We start from the raw sequence: 20,008 nt of genomic DNA on the forward strand, positions 1-20,008 counted from the left end.
TTTTTACATTGTTGGATCTGCCCAAGAATCAAGTAACACTTGTAATTTTTTAAAATTTATCAGACCAAAAATATTATCAGATATAGGAAAAATATTTTTACTTTGTTGAAACAACTTTTATAAATGCAGGGGAGGGGGAAAAAATTAAAGCAAAATACCCAGAGTTAGTAAGCAAAACTGCAAAATCGGTATGCATGTCCTATGGGGGAACCCTTTTATGCCAAAGGTTGGCCTAGCATGAAAAATGCAATCCTCTGGGATAGGCACCATACAATACCTGACGGATCCGATTGGCTTATTGAGATTCAATTAAAAGACAAATTTTGAAAAAATTAGATAATTGTAGTGACAAAAGACAATTTTGTCCAACAAAATGAGGACAAAGTCCGAATGAATTGATTGCTTTGATTGACACATAAAATGATATCAAAATCAATTTAGTGTGAAAAACTTATTTTTTTTTTAGGATTGAAATGTCTCGACTAGTTTTTTCAGTGAACCATAGATCGAAACTTTAAAAGAGAATAAATAGGTTAAATGAATCGAATGAAATTGATGGTTAGTTCAAAAATTGACTGGATTATCCTGAAAGTGAATAAAACTGATTCAATGGATTGGATGAAATTGAGAATTTATTCAAAAAAAATTGACTAAATGAATAATGAATTGGATGGAATTGATGATTTATTCAAAATTGATTGTATTGTCCTAAAAATGAATAAATTGGTCAAATGGATTGGATAGAATTGATAGTTTATTCAAAAATCGACTGGATCACTGGCCAAATGAACAGAATGAAATTGATGATTTATCCAAAATGAAATTGAATGAAAATGAAATTAAAAATGAACAAAATTGTAAGGATCGAATGATCTATAAAAAAAATCGACTCAATCATCTTAGATGTAAAAATGGAATGAATGAAATTGATGATTTATTCAAAATCGACCGAATTGCCCTAAAAATAGGTAAACTGGTCACATGAATTGAATGAAATTTAATTTATTCAAAATTGACCGAATCACCTTAAAAAAGGGTAAATTGGTCAAACGAAATTGATGATTTATTCAAAATTGACTTAGTCCTAAAAGTGAAGAAATAGGAAAAAATGGATTGGATGAATTTAATGAATAAAATGATCCAATGAAATTGATGGTTTATTCCAAAAATTGATTGAATTGTCTACCCATTGGAAATTTTCAAAAATTCATTAGTCTATGAGCCTTCGAAAATCAAGATTTGGCGTTAACATACTTATCATCTCAACAATGAGGAATTTGTGAATTTCTTCAACTTAATGTCCTTTACGCAAGGGATTTTTACCAATTCTGATAAAATGGTCAAAAAGTGATTATTAAAGGCTCATATTCTAATGCGTAAAAACTGTTCCATTATTTTCAATGTCGTCACACGAAAGGGATCGAATCCTACCTTACCTTGTGCACTACCCCTTTGAATAGTACAAGAAATATAAACGTGCCAGTCTCATTGGATTATATATCCGAGACACAAGGCGGTTTATGCCTAACGCGGGATTCCCTAAGAGGCATTCCCTTTCTAAGGCTTATGCATGATGCCATTCTTATCAAAGCAGGGAAAAATGCGATTTGAAATGAGACGTGACCTAAGGAGCCCTTTGTTTGCCAGGGTAAGCCTAAAATGGTATAACATTATGAATTTATGAACAAAATGCATCACAATTTTCAAACGTGCGATAACCTATCTACAAGGGTGGGCTTCTAAAAGAAGGTCATGCCAGACCTCTTATTTGCTAAGGGTTTGTGAATGCAATGGGGACACAAAAACCAAGAAAAGTTAGTTTAAACAGATAAATACACATAACACATTGTAGCAACGGAATCAACACAAGGAAATAAAGCAATAAAAAGAGGAAAAGGGTTGGACCCCTCCCCTCGTGAATAGTGTCCCTAATAGGGTAAGGTCGACTCTACCCTAGGCAAGCTAAAATGGATGCATGAGGTTAGGGTTCACTAATGCATCTAGACTCGATAAGTCATAGGTCCCCGAGCCTTCAGACTTAGAAACCAAGGGTCATCACTCCCAAGGTTCCTTGTCGGTGGCTCGAGCGATTCCCCAGACGTTGCTACGCACACGTCGTGTTACGGCTACCCGTCTGGGCGAATCTAAAAAGAATCCTCAACCTTCGACTAAAAACTAATAGGTCATCAACCTAAAGTTTGAAGCGGAAGATCGAGTGACCCCTCGGATCATACTACGCACACGTCGTGATACGATCACATGTCCAAGTGGGTCGCCTAAAATCCTAGTAGGGTGGAGTGGCGTGACAAGCCACTAAAAGAAAAATAAATAAGGGATAAAAAATAAAACGTATGCACGTATGCCAGTGCTCATTTTGGAGGGGAGGGATCGATAACCAATGCGAAGCTCTAGGGTAATATTCCCCACCCCCAAATGCAAAGCGCGATACATATAAGTAAATAAACAAAAGTAAATAAATAAATCATTCATCACATATACGAGGAACGATAAACGAATACGAGGGTGAAATGCAAAATATCCTAAAAGAGAAAAATGCAACCTAAAACATCCAAATATGATAAATATAAGGGTTAAAAAGAGAAAAAGACGACTAAACCAAGTGCTTGGACTCTCTTAGGTCCCCAATGGAGTCGCCAAGTTGTCGCGCCCCATTTTTCGCGATGGAAAAGAAAAAGGTGTTTATAAAAAGATGTGATTTATTAATAATAAATGAAAAAGGACCTAGAATGGGACTTAAAAGAATGCGACAATTTGGGTCCAAAATTTAGTCTAAAAGGGTTTTTAAGAAAAAATAGGAGTCGCCACTTGGTATGGAGTTTTGGTGTACCAAGTCACCCAAAAAATATTTTTTGACAAAAATAAAATAAATCAAAACCCTTTTTGACAACTCCAGGTCTTTGAAAACAAGAGAAAATAGGTTCGGGAGTCACGGTTGAAGAAAGGGAAGGCAAAGGTTTAATTGACTCAAACCTAAGGCACCCTTTCAACCTAGTCTAAGCTAGTTGCGAGGTTTAGTCAAAATTTTCCTAATCTAACCCTTAATTTTATCATATTTGGATGTCTCCTACATGGATGCAAATCTAAATTTATAAAAAACATCGAAAGGGACAAAATATTCATTCAAGGATTTGATTGAACCAATCGCATTAATTGCGAAGGCCAAAATAACTCCTTGAAGGTGTCACGAGTATGCAAATGATGAATTTAAAGTAAAGAAAAGAAATTAAATTATATACGTATATATAAGTGATCAAAGAAAAAGGGAATGCAACATAAAGGGTACGGGAGATAAAAAACTCGTGACATAATTTTCTTATACATGGATTAATGGGGTATTTAAACTATAGAGTTATAATCACCCATTTTCCATGTTTGAAAAATAATTATCCTAACATGAACAAGCAAATGAACTAGTCTAAATGAGATGCAATTCTAAATGATATGATTAGCACCTATAGAGGGTAGGGGGTAATATAATAAGGAATATCATGCAAATAAGAAAAGATCCTAAAAATGAAAATATGCATGAAAATGTAGTGAATATCACACAAAGATGAATCTAGCGCAAGACAACCTAAAGGGTCTAGCGTTGGACTAGCCCATTTCTAAAAATCCTTACTAGCGTTGGACTAGCAAGTAAGCGGAGGGAGAAGCCACAACTAGCGTTGGACTAGTGTGGTGACGTCATGCATTAACAATTCATAGTGAAACAAATAAAACATAAATTAAAACAAATAAACACATAAGAGCACGTAACACATAACACGTAAACATAATATCTAGATGCCAAAATCCTAAGAAAAGCGGATAAAACACATAACACATAAGCCACATAAACACGCAACCTATCTATTACATCGGGGAGCGCCTAACTACAATCTAGAAGGGAAAAATATAATAAAACAAATCTAATTATCCTATCTATTACATTTTTGAGGTATTTAAATGCCTCTTGAATCATTGTAAAAAATTAACTAAAACATATGTAAGAAAATTTGAATGAATATTTAAATCAAATAAATAAAGCATATAAAAATATAAACACATAGGAACACATAAGAGCACATAAGAGCACGTAATTGACATTGAAATAATAAAAATAGAGGTACCTCCCGTTTGAAGTGGTGACTAAATGGAGTCAAATTATCCTATTTATACTCACAATGAACAAAAGGATCATGGCACCAATTTAATTGAAAAAGAAAATAATAATACAAGCACTAAATTCACACTAATATGTCAGACATAAAGAAATTTAAGCAAATCTAAAAATTACAAGTTAAGTATATTCAAAAGTAGCATAATTAGCTATTAAAGAAAAGAAACAATCATAATAAAGAGAGTCAAAATTCATCAGGGACTGAATTGCAAAAATTGAAAAACTTTCAGGGATAAAAATTATATTTTTCCAAAGTTTAGAGGTCAAAAATTAAATAAAAGATAAAATTCAGGGACCAAAGTGCAATTACTATAAGGACCGAGTTGAAAAGAATTTAAAGTGTTATGGGCCGTAGTAAAACTACTCCAAAGATCAGGGGCCAAAGTGCAAAATTCGGTTTCTGATTTGGGAGAAGAAAGGCCATCGGGCCGTTATTTTTATTTATTTGGGCCGGATGCTATCTAAGCCCAGCCGAAGCCCAAAAGAAACTAGCAGGCCAACCTTTCATTTTGTCACTCAAGCCTGACCAAAGAAAACACATGGGCTCAGACCTCATAAACCAACCGAAACCCAAAAGAAATAAAACAAAACCCAACCACAAGCCCATCGAAAAAAAATTAGCCCAAACCCCTTTTTTTTTCTTCTTTTCTTTTCTTTCTTTTTCCTTCTCTTTCTTTTCTTTCTTTCTTCTTCCTTCTCCTCCTCTGGCCATCCGAAGCTTACTTCAGTTGGCGGCCATGGTGGCCGCAGGTGGCGCCACCGCCTCTGGCGGCGGTCGCCGGCGACTTATTCAGTCGCCAAGATTTCTCAAAATGCACTTCCCCACTCCATTTTTCGCGTAGGTTCCATTTTTGAACTTAGTTTTTACAGAAAATGACCCAAAAGTGGCCAAATGCCAAGAAATCAGTTCAGTTTTTATTTTTTTAAAACCCTCAAATCTTCACCAAAAATCATAAAAATTATGCCAAAACCCTCCTTATAACTTCCACAATACAACTATAATCTTAGTTTGACAAGTAAACAACAACAAAAGGATGCATTAAATCAAAACAGCCCAAAAAATGAAGAAAATTATTCTAATGCCTTTAAAGCTCAAAACTCCAAAAAATTTAGATAAACACACATTTCCAGGCCTGGTGCTAGCTAACGGTCATCCATTTTGACAACAACATACACAATATTCAGCTTCTTAATCCGTTGTTCCATTTCGGCATTTTATCAAGCATTTGGCATGCATTCACAGTACCGTTTCTTTTTTCCTAATTTAGTTCAGTGACCCATCCCAAAATTTCATCCATACAACACCAACAAAAACCAGCAAAAATAAGCAATAAAAAAGATAACCACACATACATTCAATCTAGTTAATTAAAAAAAGAAAAGCTGGAAAAAAGGGAGATAAATACCTCAATGAAGAGTTTGGTCCTTTTGCCAAGATTTTTGATGAAATTGCCAAGCTCCAATCCAACCGATTGCTGCCTTGTTGTGTGCAAATGTGTTGGAAAAAATTTGGGAGAGAGGAGAGCCGAGAGGGAGAGAGGAGTTTTTCTCTTTTTTTTTCTTTCTTCTTTTCGGTCCAGCCCAGAGAGAGAGCCGAGAGGGATGGAGATTTTCTTTCTTCTTTTGGCTTCTCTGTTTTTTTTTCGTGTGTGTGTCTCTAGAGCCAAAATAGAGCCGAGAGATGTCTTGTAGCCAAAATGGAGCTTGTGTGCTGAATCTTCCAAAATGATGATTTCTCAATTAATGGAAAGACTAGTCCATGGCCATTGAGTGTGAAATGGGTTAATAGTTAATTTGGTGAAACAAAATGATCAAAATGATTTTTTGATTTTTGATTTTTTTATTTTTTGTTTTGTTTTGTTTTGTTGTTTTTTTTTCTTTTCTTAAAGCAAACCTGCAAAAATGAGAAAATGCACATTAAAATGCAAGAAAATAAATAACTTATTAAATAGAAAAATCCTGAGAAAATATTAAAAATTGACAAAAATTTGGTGTCTACAGCTTGCCCCTCTTTGTCTAGAGTTTCAAAGAAACTCAAGACAAAGACGTAGACACCAAATTGCTTACCTGTCTCTTGCAACTGCACCTGAACTAAAATAAACAAGCCAACACTTGGCTGAAATTATTGGACAAAATGATGCAATAACATTGCAGAAAATGTAACCGAACTCATGTAGAGTTGTCTACGTATCCCACCATGGGAATCAGGTCAAACGTAGTTCGAATGCAAGTGAACCACAATGAAACAAGTGCATTGACCAACTGTGATCTTTGCAAAGTCGAAAAAGTCTGAGCTCTCAGAACTTCTAAACATGAAGCACAAGATAACTGAGAAAGCACAATTATTAATCAAAACAGTCAATAAAAGTAACTTGTCATAACTAGAAAAAGATGCGCGGAGGGACGCGGTTACGCTCCAAGAAGGGGGATAGAAGGGTGCGCGGTGGATGCTGAGACTCACCAACAGAAATTTAAATTGTCAAGAAGGGGAGGTAGAAGGGTGCGCGGTGGACGCTGAGACTCACCAATAGGAAATTAAATTGATGCGCGGAGGGACGCGATTACGCTCCAACAGGAATTTAAATTTGTCAAGAATGGGAGGTAGAAGGGTACGCGGTGGACGCTGAGACTCACCAACAGGAAATTAAATTGATCAAGAATGGGAGGTAGAAGGGTGCGCGGTGGACGCTGAGACTCACCAACAGGAATTTAAATTGATCAAGAATAGGAGGTAGAAGGGTGCGCGGTGGACGCTGAGACTCATCAACAGGAAATTAAATTGATGCGCGGAGGGACGCGATTACGCTCCAACAGGAATTTAAATTTGTCAAGAATGGGAGGTAGAAGGGTGCGCGGTGGACGCTGAGACTCACCAACAGGAAATTAAATTGATGCGCGGAGGGACGCGATTACGCTCCAACAGGAATTTAAATTTGTCAAGAAGGGGAGATAGAAGGGTACGCGGTGGACGCTGAGACTCACCAACAGGAATTTAAATTGATTCTTCTGATCTGTCAAGAAGGGGAGATAGAAGGGTGCGCGGTGGACGCTGAGACTCACCAACAGGAATTTAAATTGATGCGCGGAGGCACGCGATTACGCCCTTCCAACAGGAATTTAAAATGGGATTCAAGAAGGGGAGATAGAAGGCGTGCCGCGGTGGACGCTGAGACTTCACCAACAGTAATTTAAATTGGATCTTCTTGATTGGATTGATTTTTTTTTTTTTTTTTTTTTTTTTAAAAACAGATTGGTGGGATTGACCCGAGCCCAATTAAATAAAAAATGGTCAGTGGGATACAAGCCAAACCTGCCTGATGATAAAAGACACGTTAGTGGGTTGGACCCGATGCTAACGGATGTAAAAGACAACACACGTTAGTGAGATATACTCGATACTAACAGTGATCAAAGACACGTTAGTGGGTTGGACCCGATGCTAACGGATATGAAAAGCAAAACACACGCTAGTGAGTCAATACTCGATGCTAACGGTGATCAAAGACACGTTAGTGGGTTGACCCGATGCTAACGGATATGAAAAAGCAAAACACACGCTAGTGAGTCAATACTCGATGCTAACGGTGATCAAAGACACGTTAGTGGGTTGAACCCGATGCTAACGGATATGAAAAAACAAAACACACGCTAGTGAGTCAATACTCGATGCTAACGGTGATAAAAGACATGACACACGTTATTGCATGAAAAAGTTCTTGAATACTTACCTGAAAAATCATTTCAGAAATTGACTCAATTTGAATCAATTTTTTGTACAACCAATCATCTGTTTTGCATTTTGACCTTGTTGCTCAAGTTGGTGGATTTGTAATCTTCTTCTTTTTCTTTTTTTTTTTTCTCTTTTTTTTTTTTTTTTTTTTGTTTTGTTTTGTTTTTGAAAAGATCAAAAAGTGACGGATTTTAAAACTTGAAAAAATACCAATGACAACTCTCCTTTCAAAGAGATTTGAGAGGTACATACATTATGTCACTGTCCTCTCGCATTAAAAGACTTTTTTTTTTCTTTCTTCTTTTTTCTTTTTTTTCTTTTTCACCAAAGCCGATTTAAAATGCATTACCAAAATTGGAGATCACTCCTTTTTGCTATTTGCTCCAGCGTAAATCATGTTTAACAAAGACCACATTTTTCATACTTTCGAAAAGGCAGAAAAAGTGATCACATAATGCCACCACCCATGTGATCCTTTGTGATTCCTTTGGCCCTGAGAACCATGCAAGCATGATTTTTTTATGTCAAAACTGCTCCCCAAGAGTTGTGCTGCAACTTGTGTTGAATCTTCTCAGTTTTTTAGCATCAGTCAGTCATACTTCCCTTTGTATCACAAATCAACTCTTTCTAATGACCAGATTTGAAGGAATGTCCGTTTCAAGTTTCAACACTCTGCTCTTCGTTCATGATTCTCTTGTGCTCCAAAACCTTACATTGATGACCTTAGCATTTCGGATTTTTCCTAAGGTCACCCCCATTTTCTTTTCCTTTTTCTATTTCTTCTTCTTTTTTTTCTTTTTTTCATTTTTTCATTTTTTTTCTTTTTGAAAAAAACACCCATTCGGGTTTTCACTCAATGAACAAATTTTGTCAACAACCTTTATCAACTCAAGAATATGTTTTAAGAAATAATGGCATCAGTGCGACAATCCTTCCCATGCAAAATTGGTGAAGGTGTATTGACATCATTTGCCATTTGATTGAGTGATTTTTGTTAGAGATACTACTAAGGCGGAGGTCGGGACTTCATGATTTTTTATGATGGGGTCAGGTGGGGTGTGGAAGAAATGTGAAGGCTTGAGAGCAAAATCCTCAAAGAGGTTTCAAAAACCCTAAGATCATGTTCTATCAATATTTGCCCCAGTATGAGGGTATTAAAACTGAAAAAATTGCCCCAGTTTGGCTTTTGAATCTATTTTCCTTTTCATTTTCCTTCTCTTTTTTTTTATGACAAATAGGAGATAAAATTTGCCCTGGTGTGGGATTTGCAATCTTTAGGGGGCTATCAAAAAGAATTATTAAGTTATTTTGAAGGTTCAAAGGGAAAAATCAAGGGTAAGATATTCAAAGAGAAAAGAAGAAGGTTCGCCTTTAATCCACCCTAGATGGTATCTCAAAAAGAAAAATCATCTAATCAGATTAAAGAATTTCTTACACATGTCTGAATTGATTGGCAGAGGAAAAACCTGTCCATCCAGTTCTGTGAGAATGGGTGTTCCTCCGGATAGCACTCTTTGAACAATAAATGGCCCTTGTCAAGTTGGAGCAAACTTTTCTTTAACCTCCTCTTGAATCGGAAGAATTTACTTCAAAACCTTATCCCTCACTTCAAATAAGCGAGATTTGTCTTTCTTGTCATAACTAACGAACCATCCTTTGATGATAGCATTGTCCATGACAAACATTCAACTTCTTTTTCATCAATTAGAGACAGCAACTCATTGTGCTCCTTAATCCATTCGATTTCTTCTGCCTGAGCCTTTGTCAAAATGTGCAAGGACGGAATCTTGGTTTTGGCATGTATTACCATTTCCATTACAGCATAAGAGGGCAAGGTGTTACCCCAACTTAGAAATGTAATCTCCAATGAAATGCTCCCAGAGTTCAATTGCAAAATTTGCAAAATCGAAGGGAAAACTCTCTTTTTCTTTTTCTTTTTTTCAATCCCTTTTTTTCTTTTTCTCTCTTTTTTCATTTTTTCCCTTTTTTTTTATTTTTTTCCTCCTTTTTTTTTACTATTCTCTCCTCTCTTTTTTTTCTCATTCCCTTTCTTATTTCTCTATTCTTTTTCTTTCTTTTTTTTCTTTTCTTTCTTTATTCCCATTTTTTCTCTTTCTCTTCTCTTTTTTTTTTTTTTCAAGTTGGCTGCTGAAGTATGTACTCCTTTTGAGCAAATGGCCGATCCTCCACTTTACAATGTAGCATCATTGCTCCATTTTTATTCGTGATTAATCTCCAAATTTGCAAGTTTTGAATTGCACTTTTTCTTCGATCTCAACCATAAACACCTGCATAAGGGGAATTTTTCAAAGCACTTGAATTTTTCAATTTTTTACTTTTTTTTTCGTTTATTTTTTTTTTGAGCAATGAAGTAACAATTAAGATTCATGCAAAGTATTGACTTATCAAGATTTTTAAAAATATATACTTGATCTTGGACATACCCTACAAATGTATTATAAAACTTTTGCCTCAATTTGAACTTATTTGGTGAAGTCTCACAGATATTACAAAAAATTTTGCCCCAATTTGGGCTTATTTTAGTTGCAAAATAATCACATGCAATGTGAATAAAAACTATATTGGTCAAATGAAAAAATTAAATGTCATATCCAAACTCATATAGAAGATTCCATGCTAAATCTCTCAAAATAGGACCAAATTGCATAAGATCTCTTCCTCATTTTGGGATCGGTGTTGAGGGAAAAGGGGTCCCTTTCTTGTTAGTTCATCTTTTAGAACCAACCAAATGGGTATTATTCATGATTTTGAGGTGACTCAGGGGAATGGTATGTCAGGATTTGTCTTTTTTTTTTTTTTTTTTTTTTTTTGTGCCCAAATTATATCCAACACATTCAATATCACATCTTGATGAAAGCAAATAACTTATCACTCTTATTTTTTGAGAAAACTCAGTCAACATATAAGCTGTATAGGCTTGTAACATATGGGTAGAAACGATAGCTAAACATATGAAAACAGGTTATGGCCTTATGATCATGAGTGATTGGTAGATTCCTTAGAGACAATATTTTCACTTCAAATTGTCATGAAAAATAAGTCAACAATGGACTTTATGAGCTTGTAATGTGGCTTGACAACGATAGCTAAAAAAATAGAATTTTCAAGGACAATGCACTTAAGATCGCACTTCTTCCCAAAATTTGCCCCAGTTTTGAATTTAAAATCCGGGACCCCATTGACTCCTTCTTTCTTTCTTTTTTTTTTCTTCTTTTTTTTTATCAATCCTCCTTTTTCTTTTAATCCACTAAGGGAATGCCGCATTGGATGTCTTTGTATTTTTCATTTCTTTTTTTTTTTTTCACTTTCATCAATTTTCATTTTTTCACAATTTTCTTTTCTCTCTCTTTTTTTTTTTTTTTACCAATACTGATATCCCAATGTCAATGATAAAATTGAAAACTCCCTAATTTGGAGTATATATGGCCCCTCTTTCTTTTCAACAGTGAAGACCAAAATATCAATGGTAGAGTCAAATTCCCCCAACTTGTAATTTTTCTCTTGCAAAAAATTTTGAGCATTTTTGCCATTTTTTTTTTCAATTCTCAAATCTCCTTCCCCAGTGGAGTCGCCAAGTTGGCTGCTGAAGTATGTACTCCTTTTGAGCAAATGGCCGATCCTCCACTTTACAATGTAGCATCATTGCTCCATTTTTATTCGTGATTAATCTCCAAATTTGCAAGTTTTGAATTGCACTTTTTCCTCGATCTCAACCATAAACACCTACATAAGGGGAATTTTTCAAAGCACTTGAATTTTTCAATTTTTTACCTTTTTTGTTTATTTTTTTTTTGAGCAATGAAGTAACAATTAAAATTCATGCAAAGTATTGACTTATCAAGATTTTAAAAAATATATACTTGATCTTGGACATACCCTACAAATGTATTATAAAACTTTTGCCTCAATTTGAACTTATTTGGTGAAGTCTCACAAATATATTACAAAAAATTTACCCCAATTTGGGCTTATTTTAGTTGCAAAATAATCACATACAATGTGAATAGAAACTACATTTTTCAAATGAAAAAATTAAATGTCATATCCAAACTCATGTAGAAGATTTCATGATAACTCCCTCAAAATAAGACCAAATTGTAAAAGATCTCTTCCTCATTTTGGGATCGGTGTTGAGGGAAAAGGATCACTTTTCTTATGAGCTCATCTTTTAGGACCAATCAAATGGATATTATTCAGGATTTTGAGATGGCCCAGGGGAATGGTATGTCAGGGTTTTTTTTTTTTTTTTTTTTTTTTTTTCAAATTGTATCTAGCACATTCAATATCACATCTTGGTGAAAGCAAATAGTTTATCACTCTTATTTCTTGAGAAAATTCAGTCAACATATAAGCTGTATAGGCTTGTATATATATGGATAGAAACGATAGTTAAACATATGAAAACAGGTTATGGCCTCATGATCATGAGTGGTTGGTAGATTCCTTAGAGACAAAATTTTCACTTCAAATTGTCATGAAAGATAAGTCAGCAATGGACTTTATGAGCTTGTAATGTAGTTTAACAACGATAGCTAAAAAAAAAAAAAAACTTGCAAGGACAATGCACTTAAGATCGCCTTCTTTCCCAAAAATTGCCCCAATTTTGTATTTAAAATCCGGGACCCCCTTTTGACTCCCTTTTTCTTATCAATCCTCTTTTTTCTTCAACAATCACTAAGGGGAATGCAGCATTAGATGTCTTCGCATTTTTCTTTTTTTCTTTCATCATTTTTCATTTTTTTCACAATTTTCTTTTCTCTCTCTCTCTTTTTTTTTTTTTTCTTTTTTTTACCAATACTGATATCCAATGTCAATGATAAATTGAAAACTCCCTAATTTGGAGTATATATGGCCCCTCTTTTTTTCGATATTGAATACCAAAATATCAATGGTAGAGTCAGAATCCCCCAACTTGTAATTCTTTCTTCTTCTTCTTTTTTCACTCGTTTTCTTTATTTGATGTCCCTTTCAAAAATTTTGATCATCTTTGCCATTTTTTTTCAATTCTCAAATCTCCTTCCCCAGTGTGGGGGTACAATCATAAGTGCTTTTGAAACGAACCACCAATTTAGGTTCAAATGAGGATGCAAAGGATAAGAGTGTTTAGATGATAGAAACGATGGCCAAAGCATCATTCTTATTTCTCATGACAACTAAAGTAAAGAATAACCCGTTGGAAAAACCCATTTCCATTTGACATTCGAAAATTTTTCCGTGGAGGGTCATGATCATTGAGGCTTTTATTTGAAACGAAACTCTAGTTTTTGAAGTCTGAAATGGGGAAATAAATGATAAAATCTGTATAGATAGAGAGACGAAAGCCTAAAGTATCATTCCAAATTTTCAAAATAAAATAAGAAGTAATGTGCATTTTTACTTTCACTTAGATGTGAATTGAATCTGGTTAGACACACCGGACATTTTCACGGAAAAAATTATCTCACTTTGAAACTAGTCAGCCAATGCGACTGATCTTGGAGGTTCAATAAAAGTGGACAAAAAAATGAAAATGAAAAGTGTTGGGGTTGATCTTTTATGACAAGCTATCAAATTTGAATGACCCCTTTTATTTCCGACTATTCTCATTGAATAGTTTAGGCCACAAATCTAGTGTATGCAAAGAATTTTGAGAATTTGACATGCACTCATGAATTTCGAACAAGAGGTCGAAAAATTTCAATTTAGCCTTATTCCTTAAAATCTATCATGAAATCTCTCAATGAGCAAATAAAGAATGAATATATACAAAACAATAATTGTCTAAATAAAAACTTTATTATTCAAATGTTTGAAAATTTCTCAAATGTGATACATGTGAGAAAAATAAAAATCTCTAAAGAATACACTTTCAAATATATACACACTTTCTCTTTCTATCTTTTGAGACAAAATGGATTAGGAACAATGAATCAAGAGATTTTTGAGATGCTTTACACTAGCATTTTCAAATGGATTTTTCATTCTTTTTTTTTCATTTTTTTTTCACATTGTAGGATCTGCCCAAGAATCAAGTAACATTTGTAATTTTTCAAAATTTATTAGATCCAAAAATATTATCAGATATAGGAAAAATATTTTTTTACCTTGTTAAAACAACTTTTATAAATGCAGGGGAGGGGGAAAAAATAAAAGCAAAATACCCAGAGTTAGTAAGCAAAACTGCAAAATCGGTATGCATGTCCTATGGGGGAACCCTTTTATGCCAAGGGTTGGCCTAGTATGAAAAATGCAATCCTCTGGGATAGGCACCATACAATACCTGATGGATCCGATCGACTTATTGAGATTCAATGAAAAGACAATTTTGAAAAGACTGGATAATTGGAGTGACAAGAGACAATTTGTCCTAACAAAATGAGGACAAAGTCCGAATGAATTGACTGCTTTGATTGACACATAAAATGATATCAAAATCAATTTAGTGTATAAAACTTACTTTTGAAAGGATTGAAATGTCTCGACTAATTTCTTCGGTGAACCATAGATCGAAACTTTAAAAGAGAATAAATAGGTTAAATGAATCGAATGAAATTGATGGTTAGTTCAAAAATTGACTGGATTATCCTGAAAGTGAATAAAACTGATCCAATGGATTGGATGAAATTGAAAATTTATTCAAAAATAAAAAATAAATAAATAAAATTGATTAAAAGAATAATGAATTGAATGAAATTGATGATTAACTCAAAATTGATTGTATTGTCCTAGAAATGTATAAATTGATCAAATGGATTGGATAGAATTGACAGTTTATTCAAAAATCGACTGGATCACTGACCAAATGAACAGAATGAAATTGATGATTTATCTAAAATGAAATTGAATGAAAATGAAATTAAAAATGAGCAAAATTGTAAGGATCGAATGATCTATGAAAAAATCGATTCAATCATCTTAGATGTAAAAATGGAATGAATGAAATTGATGATTTATCAAAATCGATGGAATTGTCAGCTCATTGATAGTTTCAAAAAATTCATTGTGATTCATTAGTCTATGAGCCTTCGAAAATCAAGATTCGACCTTAACATACTTATCATCTCAACAATGAGGAAGTTGTGAATTTCTTCAACTTAATGTCCGTTACACAAGGAATTTTTACCAATTTTGATAAAATGGCCAAAAAGTGATTATTAAAGGCTCATATTCTAATGCGTAAAAACTGTTCCATCATTCTCAATGCCGTCACACGGAAGGGATCGAATCCTACCTTACCTTGTGCACTACCCCTTTGGATGGTACAAAAAATATAAACGTGTAAGTCTCATTGGATTACATATCCGAGACACAAAGCGGCTTATTCCTAACGCGGGATCCCCTATGCGGCATTCCCTCTAAAGTTAATGTATGATGCCAGTTTATTAAAGCGATTAAATATGCAATGAAATAATTGACATATGATCTAAAAGTACCCCATTTAAATGCCGGGGTAAGCCTAAAATGAAATGTATTCATGCTGCAAATGCGAAACATTGAATTTAAACGTGTCACATCAAATAGGGTAGGCTCCTAGAGAGTACCATGCCAGGACTCTTATTTTCTAGGACTTATGAATGCAATGAAGACACAAAAACCAAGAAAAGTTAGTTTAGACAGATAAATACACATAACACATTGTAGCAACGAAATCAACACAAGGAAATAAAGCAATAAAAAGAGGAAAGGGATTGGACCCCTCCCCTCGTGAATAGTGTCCCTAATAGGGTAAGGTCGACTCTACCCTAGGCAAGCTAAAATGGATGCATGAGGTTAGGGTTCACTAATGCATCTAGACTCGATAGGTTTTAGGTCCCCGAGCCTTCAGACTTGGAAACCAAGGGTCATCACTCCCAAGGTTCCTTGTCGGTGGCTCGAGCGATTCCCCAGACGTTGCTACGCACACGTCGTGTTACGGCTACCCGTCTGGGCGAATCTAAAAAGAATCCTCAACCTTCGACTAAAAACTAATAGGTCATCAACCTAAAGTTTAAAGCGGAAGATCGAGTGACCCCTCGGATCATGCTACGCACACGTCGTGATACGATCACATGTCCAAGTGGGTCGCCTAAAATCCTAATAGGGTGGAGTGGCGTGACAAGCCACTAAAAGAAAAATAAATAAGGAATAAAAAATAAAACGTATGCACGTATGCCAGTGCTCATTTTGGAGGGGAGGGATCGAGAACCAATGCGAAGCTCTAGGGTAAAATTCCCCACCCCCAAATGCAAAGCGCGATACATATAAGTAAATAAATAAAAGTAAATAAATAAATCATTCATCACATATACGAGGAACGATAAACGAATACGAGGGTGAAATGCAAAATATCCTAAAAGAGAAAAATGCAACCTAAAACATCCAAATATGATAAATATAAGGGTTAAAAAGAGAAAAGACGACTAAACCAAGTGCTTGGACTCTCTAACCTCCCCAGTGGAGTCGCCAAGTTGTCGCGCCCCATTTTTTCGCGATGGAAAAGAAAGTGTTTATAAAAAGGATGTGATTTATTAATAATAAATGAAAAAGGACCTAGAATGGGACTTAAAAGAATGCGACAATTTGGGTCCAAAATTTAGTCTAAAAGGGTTTTTAAGAAAAAATAGGAGTCGCCACTTGGTATGGAGTTTTGGTGTACCAAGTCACCTAAAAAAATAAAGTAAAACAAAATGAAACCCTTTTTGACAACTCCAGGTCTTTGAAAACAAGAGAAAATGGATTCGGGAGTCACGGTTGAAGAAAGGGAAGGCAAAGGTTCGATTAACTCAAACCTAAGGCACCCTTTCAACCTAGTCTAAGCTAGTTGCGAGGTTTAGTCAAAATTTTCCTAATCTAACCTTTAATTTTATCACATTTTGGAGGTTTTCTACATGGATGCAAATCTTAAATTTATAAAAATACCGAAAGGAACAAAATGTTCATTCAAGGATTTAATTGAACCAATCGCATTAATTGCGAAGGCCAAAATGATTCCTTGAAAGTGTCACGAGTATGCAAATGATGAAATAAAAATAAAAAAAGAAATTAAATTATATACATATATATATGTGATCAAAGAAAAAGAGAATGCAACATAAAGGGTACGGGAGACAAAAACTCGTGACTTAGTTTTCTTATACAAGGATTAATGGGGTATTTGAACTAAAAAGTTATAATCACCCATTTCCCATGTTTGAAAAATAATTATCCTAACATGAACAAGCAAATGAACTAGCTTAAATGAGATGCAATTCTAAATGACATGATTAGTACCTATAGAGGGTAAGGGATAATATAATAGGAAATATCATGCAAATGAGAAAAGATCCTAAAAATGAAAATATGCATGAAAATGTAGTGAATAGCACACAAAGATGAATCTAGCGCAAGATAACCTAAAGGGTCTAGCGTTGGACTAACCCATTTCTAAAAATCCTTACTAGCGTTGGACTAGCAAGTAAGCGGAGGGAGAAACCACAACTAGCGTTGGACTAGTGTGGTGACGCCATGCATTGGCAATTCATAGTGAAGCAAATAAAGTATAAATTAAAACAAATAAACACATAAGAGCACGTAACACATAACACGTAAGCATAATATCTAGATGCCAAAATCCTAAGAAAAGCGGATAAAACACATAACACATAAGCCACATAAACACGCAACCTATCTATTACATCGGGGAGCGCCTAACTACAATTTAGGAGGGAAAAATATAATAAAACAAATCAAATTATCTTATCTATTACATTTTTGAGGTATTTAAATGCCTCTCGAATCATTAAAAAAAATTAACTAAAACATATATAAGAAAATTTGAATGAATATTTAAATCAAATAAATAAAGCATATAAAAATATATAAACACATAGGAACACATAGGAGCACATAAGAGCACGTAATTGACATTGAAATAATAAAATAGGAGTACCTCCCGTTTGAAGTGGTGACTAAGTGGAGTCAAATTATCCTATTTATACTCACAATGAACAAAAGAATCATGGCACCAATTTAATTGAAAAAATAATAATAATAAAAGTACTAAATTCACACTAATATGTCAAACGTAAATAAATTTAAGAATATTTAAAAATTACAAGTTAAACATACTCAAAAGTAACATAATTAGCTATTAAAGAAAAGAAACAATCATAATAAAGAGAGTCAAAATTCATCAGGGACCGAATTGCAAAAATTGAAAACTTTTGGGGGACAAAAATTATATTTTTCAAAGCTCAGGGGTCAAAATTAAATGAAAGATAAAATTTAGGGACCAAAATTCAATTAATTTAAGGACCTAGGTGAAAGGAATTTAAAATGTTCTGGGCCACAATAAAACTACTCCAAAGATCAGGGGCCAAAGTGCAAATCGTAACCAGATCTGGGCAAGAAAAAGGGCATCGGGCTACTCTTTTTATTTTATTTGGGCCAAACCTACCTAAGTCCAACTGAAAACCCAAGCTAAAACACACAGGCCAGCCCGTCTTTTTATCCCTCAAACCCAGCCAAAAAACACATGGGCTCCAAGCTCCTAGCCTAACTGAAACCCAAAAGAAAACATAAACCAAAGCCCATTTCCAAAACCCAACCAAAACTAACTCTTGGCCCATCAGAAAAATAAACATCAGCCCAATCCCCTTTTTTCTTCTTCTTTTCTTTTCTTTCTTTTCTTTCTCCTTCTCCCCTTCCGTTTCCTCTTCTTCTTGTTCGGCCAGCTGAAGAAAACTTCAGCTGGTGGCCATGGAGGCTGCCGGTGGCGCCGCCGCCGCCGACCGCCGCCGACGGTGACCTCTCCGGTCACCAAAAATCCTCAAAATACACCCCCTCACTCGATTTTTCGCGTAGATTCCATTTTTGGGCTTAGTTTTAACAAAAAAGGACTCGAAAGTGGCCAAAATGACAAGAAATCAATTCAGTTTTTATTTTTTTAAAACCCTCAAATCTTCACCAAAAATCATAAAAATTATGCCAAAACCCTCCTTATAACTTCCACAATACAACTATAATCTTAGTTTGACAAGTAAACAACAACAAAAGGATGCATTAAATCAAAACAGCCCCAAAAATGAAGAAAATTATTCTAATGCCTTTAAAGCTCAAAACTCCAAAAAATTTAGATAAACACACATTTCCAGGCCTGGTGCTAGCTAACGGTCATCCATTTTGACAACAACATACACAATATTCAGCTTCTTAATCCGTTGTTCCATTTCGGCATTTTATCAAGCATTTGGCATGCATTCACAGTACCGTTTCTTTTTTCCTAATTTAGTTCAGTGACCCATCCCAAAATTTCATCCATACAACACCAACAAAAACCAGCAAAAATAAGCAATAAAAAAAGATAACCACACATACATTCAATCTAGTTAATTAAAAAAAGAAAAGCTGGAAAAAAGGGAGATAAATACCTCAATGAAGAGTTTGGTCCTTTTGCCAAGATTTTTGATGAAATTGCCAAGCTCCAATCCAACCGATTGCTGCCTTGTTGTGTGCAAATGTGTTGGAAAAAATTTGGGAGAGAGGAGAGCCGAGAGGGAGAGAGGAGTTTTTCTCTTTTTTTTTCTTTCTTCTTTTCGGTCCAGCCCAGAGAGAGAGCCGAGAGGGATGGAGATTTTCTTTCTTCTTTTGGCTTCTCTGTTTTTTTTTCGTGTGTGTGTCTCTAGAGCCAAAATAGAGCCGAGAGATGTCTTGTAGCCAAAATGGAGCTTGTGTGCTGAATCTTCCAAAATGATGATTTCTCAATTAATGGAAAGACTAGTCCATGGCCATTGAGTGTGAAATGGGTTAATAGTTAATTTGGTGAAACAAAATGATCAAAATGATTTTTTGATTTTTGATTTTTTTATTTTTTGTTTTGTTTTGTTTTGTTGTTTTTTTTTCTTTTCTTAAAGCAAACCTGCAAAAATGAGAAAATGCACATTAAAATGCAAGAAAATAAATAACTTATTAAATAGAAAAATCCTGAGAAAATATTAAAAATTGACAAAAATTTGGTGTCTACAGTGACTATATGGGTCGGTTATTTGTGAAGACAAGTTAGGGTGAGAGAATGATTTGAAGGTGGTTAAATTTATGTATAATTGTTTCGCCTTTATTGAGTATTATGAGTATTGAGTGCA

The sequence above is a fragment of the Coffea eugenioides genome, chromosome 5 (genome assembly GCF_003713205.1).
Source record: "Coffea eugenioides isolate CCC68of chromosome 5, Ceug_1.0, whole genome shotgun sequence".
Taxonomy (NCBI): Eukaryota; Viridiplantae; Streptophyta; class Magnoliopsida; order Gentianales; family Rubiaceae; genus Coffea; species Coffea eugenioides.